This window comes from Cetorhinus maximus, chromosome 13 (genome assembly GCF_964194155.1).
Source record: "Cetorhinus maximus chromosome 13, sCetMax3.hap1.1, whole genome shotgun sequence".
Taxonomy (NCBI): domain Eukaryota; kingdom Metazoa; phylum Chordata; class Chondrichthyes; order Lamniformes; family Cetorhinidae; genus Cetorhinus; species Cetorhinus maximus.
In genome coordinates this window covers 94,466,667-94,479,859 of record NC_135891.1, presented here as the reverse complement: position 1 = coordinate 94,479,859, position 13,193 = coordinate 94,466,667, and the positions used below count along the sequence as shown (strand labels likewise).

The following is a 13,193-nucleotide window of genomic DNA, read 5'->3' as shown; positions in this document are numbered from 1 at the left end:
CTCCGAAACCTTTCACTCTTTGTGAACTCTTCCACCCATATTCATGACCATCTCTTTGACATCTCCTGTAGCCTGCATTCCAATAACAAGATAAGGAGGAGTGATTGCACAATAAGAACAAGTGCCTCATATCCCTGGGCGTCCTCTTGGCAGGAGCTCAAAATTGTTGGTGCCCAAGTATAACGCCCTTAGATCCTTGTGACCATCCCACTCATACTGAATATTTAAATTGGGTCTGAACTAGGAGCACAGGCTAATAGTTGGACACAAGTATCACTATGTATTGTTCAAAATTTTTATCATTACTGTCTGCACTTTTAGATGGGAAATGATGGGTAACATGAAGAAGACAAACATGAATCATAGCAAACCAAATTCACTGTCAGCCATTTTTTGGCAGAAGACTGATCAGAACCAGGCTCAGATAAGAAAGAGGAGCACTGATGGGTAAACAAGGAGTTAGGATGGGTGGAATGATAAAAATAATTTTCCTGAGTTGGAGCAGTAAGACAGAGGGGATTACTGGAGGCTATTCATTTGGTTAAGAGTTATTCACATAAATTACCATAATAGAATGATTATCTCTTTTTGTAACATCTGAAGCATAAACCAGAGCAGAATGAACTACCGTCCTATGTAGCATCTTCCATCAACACTTTTGCAACTGTTGAATTCTAGAGAATTGGTCATATCACAGATGTTAAACTCAATCTTCCATTAATAGAAACTTGTGAACTTTCTTCAGAGACAGTAGCAATTATAAATATAAGCTCTTTCTGAATGTGTAATGAAACATGAAGGTGTGAAGCACAGTGAGAATCCCAACATCTGTAATAGAAGAAAAACGTAGCAAAAATGAGCGCCATTACCAACTTCAGAAGAAGCTTCTCAAATGCAAAACTTTCAGCGACAACAAATCGAGGCTAAGGTCAGGTAAGATGTTGGTCAGGATTTTATGTTGCCCTGAAAGGCATTGGGTCAACACAGAGCCGGCTGAAGATGTTTGCCATGTGTAAGGACACCTGCACCTTAATGGCAATCACAGTCACCCCATCTGTCAACACTTTTGCTTCTGCCTCATTCTAGATTAGCACTGGGATCATCTACAAAATGGGCCATAGTGCAGCCTAGGCATGTATAACCCAACTGATTGAAGCATAGGCTAGCATTTTCATCTGCTTTCCTGGTGAATAACAACAAGACACTTCTGCACAATTCTAATTTCAGTCGGACTACTGACTACTCAGCTAAGAGCTGGAAATAATGTCTTTGTGGAGACAGACCATCACAGTGCAGGAATCCGTTGCATTCTGTTTCACTTTGGAAAACATCCTATCCATGATCCTATTACCAGTTTTGAAGTCTTTCAAAAACAGATTGCATTTAAAAAAGATTTTAAAAAATCACCACAAATTCTGTGCACTTAGTTCCAAAGGCATGTCCTAATGACATTTATTTTAAAGTTTCTGGTGTAGCATGTGCCTGTGAGAAGATCCTTAGACAAAACAATGCAGGTTGCAATGGGATTTTTGAAAAGTATCACATATGCACGTCAGCAAACTTAAAGACCATGAGATAAAAGGGGCATTTGCAGCATGGATGCAAAGTTGACTTAGGGATAGAAAACAAAGAGTTGGGTGAATGGTTGTTTTTTGGACTGAAGAAAAGTAAACATTGTTGTTCCCCAGGTTTACTACAATTTTGGTGTATATTAATGACTTAGATTCAAAAGTACAGGTCACAATTTTGAAAGTTGCAGATGATGAGAAACTTGGAAGTGTAACAAACAGTGAGGAAGATATATTAGACCTCAAGATGACACAGACAGGCTGGTGGAATGGGCAGACATATGGCAGATGAAATTCAAAGCAGAAAAAAATGCAGTGATACATTTTGATAGGTAGCATGAGAGAAAGTACATGCTAAATTTTAACAAGTTTAAATGGATGCAAGAAGAAAGAGACCTGAGGATGTTTGTGCACAAACCCTTGAAGGTTGCAGGACAGGTTAACAAAGCAATTAATAAAGCATATGGGAGCCTGGGCTTTATAAATAGGAACCTAAACTACAAAAAGCCAGCAAGTTATGCCAAAATTATATTAAATATTAGTTCAGCCCTAGATTGTGTTCAATTCTGGGTACCTCACTTTAGGAAGAACGTGAAAGCTTTGCAAAGGGTACAGAAAAGATTTACTAGAATGGTTCCAGGGATGAGGGATTACAGTTCTGTGGATAGACTGGAGAAGCTGGGGTCATTGTCCTTTTAGCAGGGGAGACTAAAAGGAAATTTGATAGTGGTGTTTGAAATCATGAAGGGTTTATATAGAGTAAATATAAAAGAAACCGTTTCCAAAGACTGAAGGGCAATAACCAGATGACACAGACAAAAGAACCAGAAGCAACATGAGGAAAAACTATTTTATGCAATGAGTGGTTAATATTTGGAATGCACAGTCTGAGAGCGTGGTGTATAAAGATTCAATAGTAGCAATTCGATAAATGCCTGTGTTTTGATTCCAGCTGATGTCACTACTGGAAAAGTCAGATTGCAGGGTGGAACCTGGCTTTATAGATCCTAACTTTTACTTTTTGTTTAGAAACCTGGAGGGTGGCTACTGAACAAGGAAAGAGCCGGGGAGGGGAATTAACTGGATTGCTCTTCGAAAGAACTGATGCAGAATCAATGGGCCAAATGACCATCCTCTGTGCTGTATTATTCTATGAGCAGAATATTGCTGTCGGCGTGTAGGGGAGGGCGTGACATACCAATGTGTAAAATGACGCGCGATGACGTCGGGCGTGCGTCCCGACGTCATCGCGCGTCATTTTGATATTGCTTTTGGCGGTTGCGCGCCGGCCGAACTGTTAATGGCCTATTAAGGCCATTAAGAAAGCAATTTGCCCTATTAATAACTCTGCCGATCCAACCTTAAGGTTGGCAGGCAGGCAAAGAGCCCAGGCAGCCTTCGCGTTTTCCAGGAAGCCTCATCCACATGCAGGCTGAGGTTTCCTGAAGATTTTCTAAAATTAATAAATAAATTTCGTCAACTTCACAAACATGACCCAGCTCATGTGGCATGGTCACTGTCTTTGGAAGACAGGGCACTGTCTTCGGAAGAATTAAAGGGTGTAGTTAGGCACTTAGAGGTGGCATTCTGCCTGAAAGCCAGAAAAACGGATATCTTAGAATGGGTGGCAAAACATCTAGAGGTGGAAATTGAGCACACTGAAGCAGATAAATTAACAGCAAAAAAATTAAGATTGGGGCAGTGGAAATTGGAACTTGAATTTGAGGGAAGAGAAAAAGAGAGACAGGAAAGGTAATAAAAGGAAGAGAGGAGAACCTGCCCCAAAACAGGCAATACTTGTGGAGATCACAAGGGGAATAGCAGTGAAACTTATGCAGGGTGAACCACTGATGAGCAAGATGAAACAGACCAAGTTTTAAAATTCACTAAAAGTACAATCCACAGACAGCCCACTAACCTCCTAGAAATCAGATTTGTAAGAGTGCCGAGGTTGGAGCTAATAACTTCACAGGTTATAGAGGTGGACAGTGAGGGGTTAAAACCGATCTGAGCAAACCAGGCTAGCAATCTGAAAAATTTGCATGTTAAAAGCCTCTGTGCTAAACGGCATGAAGGCAGGGCCAGTGAGAAGCACAGAATACCCCCACAGGTAACCAAGAGCATCTTGGCTGTTACCAGCAATCTGGGGGCTAACAGCCAGGTAAACCAACCAAACCCTTTATGCCAGGCTTGTCCAACCTTTTCACATGGGGGGCCATTTTTCAATCTTTTTCTCACTCAAGGGGCCGATGAACAAATTTCAGAAGGATAAGGTTTGACTCAACATTAAATATGAATTTAAAAAAAAACCTGATATATGAAAAGAAACTTGCTGAGCAAAAACATGTCAAAAAATAAATTTTTAAAAATAAGTAATAAATAAAACGAGTGTGAAAGGGTGAGAGTGTGTGTACGTCCAGCTCACTCCCAGTCTCGGGTACTCACTCACTCACCCTCAACCACTGTGAGAGTGGATGAGAGTGTGTGATGGTGTTTGAGGGTAAGGGTGAATGAGAGCCCTGAGACTCGGAGTGAGCCAGACATATACTTTCCCCTCCCTCTCATCCCTCACACACACACACACACACACACAGCCCTCGCACTCACACACTTACCCCTCACACTCACACACTCACCCCTCTCAGACACACACTCACCCCTCTCTCTCACACACTCACACTCACACACACACACACTCACCCCTCTCACACATGCTCATAATTAGCGTTATAAGAATGGTCGGTCCTCTATTTGGATGGGTAATAACAGTAAACATTAGGTCAGTTGGGTATCTGGATTAGATGTTTACAGTAAAAGTGGTGTCAGTAATCCATATGGTTGCGTGTTCAATGCTCCAGTTTTGCTAAGACAAATTGGATCATGCCGTAACAGAATCTCAGTTGAAAATCCAACTATTGTATGGTTCAGGGACATTGTCCATGCGTCAACCACCCTCCCACCCACACCATCACCCACTCTCCTGCCCACACCCTCACCCACACTCACTCCCTCACTCACCCACCCATCCTCACTCACTCACCTACCCTCACTCATTAAATTGGCAAGGGAGGCGGTGCAATGAGAGGGGAAGCAAGACTTGGAGCAAGGCCTGAGGCCTAGCGGCGCCCAAACGTGAGTGCACTGCGAGGGCTGTGGTAAAGCAGTGGGGGCCGTGGCAATGTGGTGCGAACCGGGTGAAGTGGGGAAAGAGTGGGGGAACACGGCAAGAGCTGGGGCGAAAGTGGTGAGAAATGGGGTAATTGTGGAGAGAGCCGGGGAAGTGTGGAGAGAGTCACGGAAAGCCGGGACAGAATAGGGGGGCGCAATGGAAGCCAGGGAAAATGAGGCAAGAACCAGGGGAATGCGGCGAGAGCCGGGGAAATATGGCGAGAGCCGGGGAATAGTATCGAAAAGCGGGGAGAAAATGACGAGAGCTGCGGGAAAACAGCAAGAACCCAGAGAAAGTGGTGAGATCCCAGGGGAAGTGTGGAGAGAACAGAGGAAGCAGGGAGAGGATGGGGGAATGCGGCAGGAACCAGGGGAAGCGGGGAGGGGGCGGGGGGGAAAACGTGGCCTCGCATGCCCCACAGTCTCTCTCTCTCTCTCTATCTCTATCTCCACATATTCACAGCTGCTGGTCTTTGCTGCTCCTCCAATCACAACCTGTTTCTCTCACATGTTTGCTGTTGGTGGGCTTACTAGTGAGTCTATCATCAACAAAAATGGGAGAGAAAAAGGCTGTGGTTGGAGGAACAGCCCCTTGCAGAAATCTTTAATTTCACTGACCAGCCTTACCAGCATTTTGACCAGTGGCTTATGGGCCACATAGCGAGACTTCACGGGCCACAATCCAGCCCATGGGCCGCCAGTTGGCAAGCCTGCCTAGGACAATACTTAATCCAGAGTTACAACAAGGCACAGGCACAAGGCTATTGACAAATTTATCTGTCATGCCTACAACCAAAAAAATAAAGCAACTTTAGAACCCTGAGGCCAGCCTAACCTTTCCAAATGAAGACAGGTTTTGTTTGTAACTAACCACCTGAAAAGGAAAAACCAGTGTAAGAACATGTTATCCAGGGCAAAACACAGTTTACGGTCATCTAGGTATCAAGACCACAGTAGAGCTGAATGGTTGCAATTTGAGTAAGAGAGTGAACAGGAGTGAATGTATTTTTTTTTTGTTTTGTATTTGTTTATACCTTGTAATGAAATGAGATTGAATCTCATTTCATTCCTTGTGATGTGGAGACATCTCAAGGCTATACCCCTTTAATTTAAAAAAATGTTCTTTCAGCTTTACGCTGACTAAAAGTTTTGTAATTTGAAATGAGACAGAAGAAACTATTTGAAAATACAAAGCCACCTTCCAAAGTGAAGGTGAAAAATACAAACATGACACCTTTGGGACTGTGAAGACTGAGACATTCCCAATAATTCAAAGGTCCATCGAAACTCATCACTGTCCAAGGAACAGACACTAAAATGCAAAGTGCTGGATATTGAAACAATGGCTGCCACAGACAGACCCACCCAAAACCCCTTGGAAATACACAATGGGTGAAGTATAACAGAGCAGGCTGCAGACACTGCAGAGAGATTGCAAGTGACACAGGGAATGTCAAGAAAGTTATCAGCAGAATAAACAGCTGAACAGCTGCACTCTTACTCTCTTTTGGAACAAGTGTGTTAACCGGTTCAGAAGTCAACTTTACTAGAAATCTACCAGGGAACCAAGATCTCGTAATAATTACATCTTCTTCTACATCTAACCGTATCCAGGAAACCAGCTAACCAAAATCAGCTGTAATGTTTGACAATCTACCCCTCAGGGACAAGCAAAAGATACCTAACTGTATATGATTTTAACTTTTTTTATTGGACTCTAACTTCCCTCATTTCTGATACGTATGTGTGTGTGTGTGTGATGTCGCATTTCTATTACTTTGTTCCCTCGGGTTTAGCGGTTAATAAACTTGCTCTTTCTTTTACTGAAGAAAACCTTGTTTGGCTCCTTATTGATTACTACGTAAATAGTTAAATACTTTCTGATTTGGAAAAGCTACATCCTCGTGAAGAAGAAACTTCAACCTTTGTTGTGATCAACCGAGAAGGTTGAACAAAGGGGAACCAGTTCACTCCTTCTCACCTGGGTCATAACAAAGTATGGTGGTATTTAAGCAATGGTGAACATTTAAGGAAGAATTTCATAACTCTCAATGAATCTGAATTCTTTTGAGAATTAAGAATTCAACCAGGAAAAGAGATCCATCTGTAGCTAACTAAAGCGATTAAGGATAGTATTAGATTCAAGTAGAGGCTTATTTTATCACCAAGAAAAGTAATAAGCTTAAAGTTTTAGATGCCAACAAAGGATGACCAAAAAATTGATGAAGAGGGAGAAAGTAGAGCATGGGAGTAAACTAATCAGAAATATTAAACATGATTGCAAGAGCTTCTACAAGAATGTAGAAAGGAAGAGAGTAGCAAAAGTAAACATAGGCCCCTTACAGGCTGAGACAGGAGAAATTATCTCACAGAATTGTTATGGTGCAGAGGGAGGCCATTTGGCCCATCTTGTCTGCACCGGCTCTCTGAATGAGCAACTCATCTAATATCATTCCCCCTCCTCCTTCTCACAACTCTGCACATTCTTCCTTTTCTGATAACTGGCTAATTTCCTTTTGAATGCTTCAATTGAAACTGCCTCCACCACACTTCCAGGCAGCACATTCTAAACCCTAACCACTTGCTGCGTAAAAAAGTTTCTCCTTGTGTCGCTTTTGCTTCTTTTATTAATTACTTTCAATCTGTGCCCTCTCATTCTTGATCCTTTCACGAGTGGAAACAGTTTTTCCCAATCTACTCTGTTCAGACCCCTCATAATTTTGAATACCTCTATCAAATCTCTTCTCAGCCTTCTTTTCTCCGAAGAAAACTAACTTCTCCAATCTATTTTCATAACAGAAGTTCCTCATCCCTGAAACCATTCCCATGAATCTGTTCTGCTCCCGCTCTAATACTTTCACATTCTTCCTAAAATGCAGCGCCCAGAACTGGCCTCAATACTCTAGCTGAGACCGAACTAGTGGGTTATAAAAATTCAACTCAGTCTCCTTGCTTTTGTACTCTAGGCCCTATTAATAAAGCCCAGGATACTGAACACTTTATTAACTGCTCTCTCAACCTGTCCTTCTTCCTTCAATGATTTATGTACATATACACCCAGGTCCCTCTGCTCCTGCACCCCCTTGAGAGTTGTACCCTTTTATTTAATGTTGTTTCTCCATATTCTTCCCACCAAAATGAATCACTTCACATTTATCTGCATTGAACTTCATCTGCCATCTGTCCATCCATTCCACCAACTTGTCCATATCCTTCTGAAGTTTTACACTATCATCCTCACAGTTCATAATGCTTCCAAGCTTTTTATCATCTGCAGACTTTGAAATTGTGCCCTGTACACCAAAGTCTAGGTAATTAAAATCTGTCAGGAAAAGCAAGGGTCCCAACACTGACCCCTGGGGAGCTCCACTACAAATCTTCCTTCAGCACGAAAAACATCCATTAACCACTACTCTGTTTCCTGACGCTCAGCCAATTCCGTATCCATGTTGCTACTGTCCCTTTTATTCGATGAGCTATAACTTTGCTCACAAGTCTGTTGTGCAGCACTGTGTCAAACGCCTTGACCTTCCATTAAGAAATCCATGCTACCCTTCCTTAATTAACCTGCATTTGTCCATGTGACTGTTAATTTTGTCCTGAATTATTGTTTCTAGAAGTTTCCCCACCACCGAAGTTAAATTGATTGGCCTGTAGTTGCTGGGCTTAGTTTTACACCCTTTTTTGAACAAGGGGGTAACATTTGCCATTCTCCAGTCCTCTGGGACCACCACTGAGCCTAAGGAAGATTGGAAAATTATGACCAGTGCCTCTGCAATTTCCAATCTCACTTCCCTCAGTATCCTTGATACAGTTGTGGTACCTTACCAACTTTAAGTACAGATAGCCTATCCAATATCTCCTCCTCTTCAACCTTAAACCCATCTAGTGTCTGAGTTACCTCAATGTTTACCATGGCCTAGGTGGCATCTTCTTCCTCCATAAGGATAGATGCAAAATATTCAATTAGTACTTCAGTTATGCCCTTTGCCTCCATGTGTAGATCCCCTTTTTGGTCCATACATCTCCTTTTACAGCCCTTTTACTATTTATATGCCTATAGAAGACTTTGGGATTCCCTTTATGCTTGCTGCCAGTCTCTTTTCATACTCCCTATTTGCTTCTCTTATTTGCTTCTTCACCTCTCCTCTGAACCTTTTATATTCAGCTTGGTTTTCAATTGTATTTTCTACCTGACATTTGTCAAAAGCACACTTTTTCTTCTTTATCTTACTTTCTATCTCCTTTGCCATCCAGGGAGCTCTGCATTTGTTTGCCCCACCTTTCCCTTTCGAGGGAAAATACCTTGATTGTGCCTGAGCTATCTCTTCTTTGAAGGTAGCCCATTGATCAGCTACAGTTTTTCCTGCCCACTTTTAACTCCAATTTATTCAGCCCAGATCCATTCTTTCCCCATTGAAGTTGGCTTTTCCCCAGTTATTTTTTCTTATTCTGGACTTTGTGCTTTTCCATAGTCAGCCTAAAATATAAGTTACAACGATCATTGTCCTCTAAATGTTCTCCTACTAACACTTGATCCACTTGGCCCACGTGGATTCCCAAGAACCAGGTCTAGCAATGCCTCCTTCCTCGTTGGACTGGAAATTTACTGCTGAATAAAATTTTTCTCAATACACACCAGAAACTCTTGCCCCCCTCTGTCCCTTTACATTACTACTATCCCAGTCTACATTTGGATAATTAAAGTTCACCATTATAAGTACTTTAAAATTTTTGCACCTCTCTGTAATTCATTTGCAAATTTGTTCCTCTACATCCTTCCCACTAGTTGGTGGCCTAGAGACTACATCGAGCAATGTAATTGCATTTTTTTTTGTCCCTTAGGTCTAGTCAAATAGATTCTGTCCTTGATCCCTTTGGACCTTCTCTTTCTCCAGCACTTCAATGCTCTCCTTAATCAATACTGCCACCCCACCCTTTTTTATTCCTTTCCTATCTTTCCTGAAGATTTTGTATCCAGGGATTTTTAACACCCATTCCTGCCCTTCTTTGAGCCAGGTCTCTGTTATAGCCACATCATTTTTTCACATGGCAATCTGCACCTGTAACTCACTAATCTTATTTGCCACACTCTGTTCATTCACATACATGCGCCCTGATTTAGAGACTATTACCTTCTCCTTTACTCTGGCCCCACCTATTGCTATCCCTATTCTAGTACTAGCTACCTCTCCCAGTATCCTGTGAACATTGGTACTCCTCCCTCATATTATCTCCTGGTTCCCACACCCCTGCCAAGTTAGTTTAAAATCACCCCAACAGCACTAGCAAAACATCCCGCAAGGAAGTCTGTCCTGGCTCTGTTCAGGTGCAACCCATCCAGCCTGTTCAGGTCCCATCTCCCCCAGGGCCTGCCCCAATGTCCCAAGAATCTAAAGCTCTCCCTCCTGCACCATCTTTCCAGCCATGCATTCATCTATCTTATCCTCATATTTCTGTACTCATTGCATGTGGCACTGGGAGTAATCGGAGATTACTACATTTGAGACCCTGCTTGTTAATTTTCTACCTAGCTCCCTAAATTCAGGACCACATCCCTCTTTCTACCTATGTCATTCGTACCAGTTTGGACCATGACTGCTGGCTGTTCACTCTCCCCCGTCAGAGTGATCTGTAGTCGCTCAGTGACATCCTTGACCCTGGCCCCAGAGAGGCAACACACCATCCTAGATTCACATCTACAAACACAGAAATGCATAGCTATTCCCCTAACTATTGAATCACCTATTACTATTGGTTTTCCAGACTTCCTTGCACCCCCCTGTACAGCTGAGCCACCCCTGGTGCCATGGACTTGGCTCTGGCTGCACTCCTCAGATGAACTATCATTTTCATCATTATTCAGAGCTGAATACTGGTTGGAAATACCTGCCTGTTCCTTTTTGACTGTCTGGTGATTACCTCTTCTCTCTCTCCCCACATACTCTTAAGCTGCAGGGTAACCACAGCTATAAACATGCTATACACGTAACACTCAACCTCATGGATGTTCCGCAGTGACACCAGCTATTGCTCAAGTTCCACAAACTGGAGCTCAAGCTGCTGCAACTGACGACACTTCCTATACAAATGATTAGTCAGGGGATGGGAAGTGTCCTGGAGTTCCCACATAGCACTGGATGGGCACTCTTGAGATTGGAGCAGTCCTTCCATTTCTCTATTTATCAACAAATAACCTTGTCGCTGCAATTAAACCTTACTACTGTTAATAAACCTTACTAATATTAAAAAAGCTTTACTAATACTAATAAAACTTACTACTATTAATAAACCTCAGCAATATTGATAAACCCTATAAATATTTGTTACCCCTTACTAGTGATAATAAACCTTACCATCAATAAACCTTACCCATACCAATAACATTACTAATACTTATGATTCCTAATAACACTTAATAAACTTACTAGTAGTAATAAACCCTACTTTATAAAAAAAGATGAGACTCATCTGTTTATTCACTAATTTAGATCTGAAATTCTCACCTGCCAACCACCTACCTGTGTCCCTGTGATGTGACACCTCGATTTTTCTTTCCAAATCCAGGCTCTGACCTGACTGGAAACTGTCCAGCCCCTCTGCTCTCACTGTTTCTCGCTGCTCGGACTGAGTTCTCACCTTCCCTCTCTGCGCTCTTCCTAGCCACGCTGCTCTCGCTGTTTCGCACCACTCAGACTATTATAATGGGGAATAAGGAACTAGTAGAGACGTTAAATAAATATGCACAATAGACAATACAAAAAAACGTAAGTATGATATTGACAAACGGAGTGCAGCTGGCGTAACTGAACTGAAGACTTGGAGTTTGGTGAGAGGGAGAGTTTGGTGAAGGGGGGAAATGAGGTGTTTGTTTTCTTTTTCTATCCTTCTCACCCTGTAGGAATTGGTTCCTGCTCTAGTACAGGGAAAGGAGCTAGCTGTTTGATGAGTATCTGGTATTCAAGTGGGTGAGTTCTATTCTATCCCTAAGTTTTAAAAAACTACACAAATTGGTGGTGAAGTTAATTAAATATATAAAAAAGCAACATAAATAAGTGATCAATATAATTATGTATTTACTTAAAACACATTAAGGATGGAAGGACAGGTGATGTGTCAAGGCTGCAGCATGTGGGAGCTCCTGGATGCCAGTGTTTACCAGGGAAAGCACATCTGCAGTAAGTGTTTGCAGCTTGATGAACTTCGCTCAGAGTCATTGAGCTGGAGGCTGAACTGCAGGCTCTGCGGCACATCAGGGAGGGGGAACATTACCTGGATGCTTTGTACAGGCAGTCACACCACTTAGGATAGGGTCTCCTGATTTGGTCAGTGGTCAGGGACAGGAGGGTGTGATTGCGAGTGAGGCAGGTAAGGGGACCCAGAGGGTAGGAGTGCAGGACTGTGAGGGTCTGCAATTGTCCAGTAGGTTTGAGATTCTCTCAGCTTGTTTGGATGAGAGAAGAGGCTGCAGGGTGGATGAGCAAACTCACCATGGCAGCATGGTACAGGAGACATTCAAATGGGGGTGGGGGGACAAAATGGAATGCAGTGGTAGCAGGGGACAGTATGGTGAGGGGGTTTGACACTGTTCTCTGCAGCAAAGAGCCAGAGTCCAGGCAGCTGTGATACCTGCTTGGTGCCAGGGTTTGGGACATCTGCTCAGAGCTGGAGAGGAACTTGCAGAGGGAGGGATAGGATCCAGTTGTTGTGGTCCATGTAGGTACCAGTGATATATGTAGAACTAGGGATGAGGTTCTGTGTAGGGAGTATGAGGAGCTAGGTACTAAATTGAAAAGCAGAACCTCAAAGGTTATAATCTCTGGATTATTACCTGAACTGTGTGCATATTGGCATAGGGTACATAAAATTAGAGAGATGAATACCTGACTCAAAAACTGGCGTGGGAGAAGTGGGTTTCGGTTTGTGGGGCATTGGCACCAGTACTGAGGAAAGTGGGGACTGTACCATTGGGACTGTCTACACCTGAACCCGGCTGGGACCAGTGTTCTTGTGAACTGCATATTTAGGGAAGTAGAGAGGGTTTTAAACTAAATAGTGGGGGAAAGGGATCAAATGTGGAAAGATGTGGTCTTTCAAAGAGTAGAGACAAGGTAAGAGAGGGAAATAATAATATGGGAAATGAGGGTCGGAGAATGGCAGGAAGGAACAGAGAGAAAAAAACCTAAGAATGCACAAAGAAACGAGACTAGATGTCACAAAGATAACAAAAAGACTAAACTAAAGGCTCTACATCTGAATGGGCACAGCATTCACAACAAAGTAAATGAATTGATAGCACACATTGAAGTAAATAAATATGATCTGAAAGCCATTACGGAGATCTGGCTGCATGATGACGAGGATTGGGTCCTGAATATTGAGGGGTGCACAACCTTCAAGAAAAATAGGGAAGCTAGGTAAAGGTGTAGGGGTAGCACTGTTAATCAAGGATGGCAT

The 13,193-nt window shown here is 42.6% G+C and overlaps 1 long non-coding RNA gene across 2 annotated transcripts in view; it reads right to left on the bottom strand.

Moving 5' to 3' along the window:
• Nucleotides 1–567: 567 nt before the first annotated feature.
• LOC144688842 (uncharacterized) overlaps nucleotides 568–13,193 on the bottom strand; it is a 48,248-nt gene continuing 35,622 nt past the window's right edge. The window contains exon 3 of one of the 2 annotated variants that reach the window (XR_013578489.1): nucleotides 568–828. This is a non-coding gene — a long non-coding RNA (uncharacterized LOC144688842). Of the gene's footprint in view, nucleotides 829–12,724; nucleotides 12,827–13,193 lie in introns of those variants that run through there. The other variant, XR_013578491.1, reaches the window with a different exon arrangement.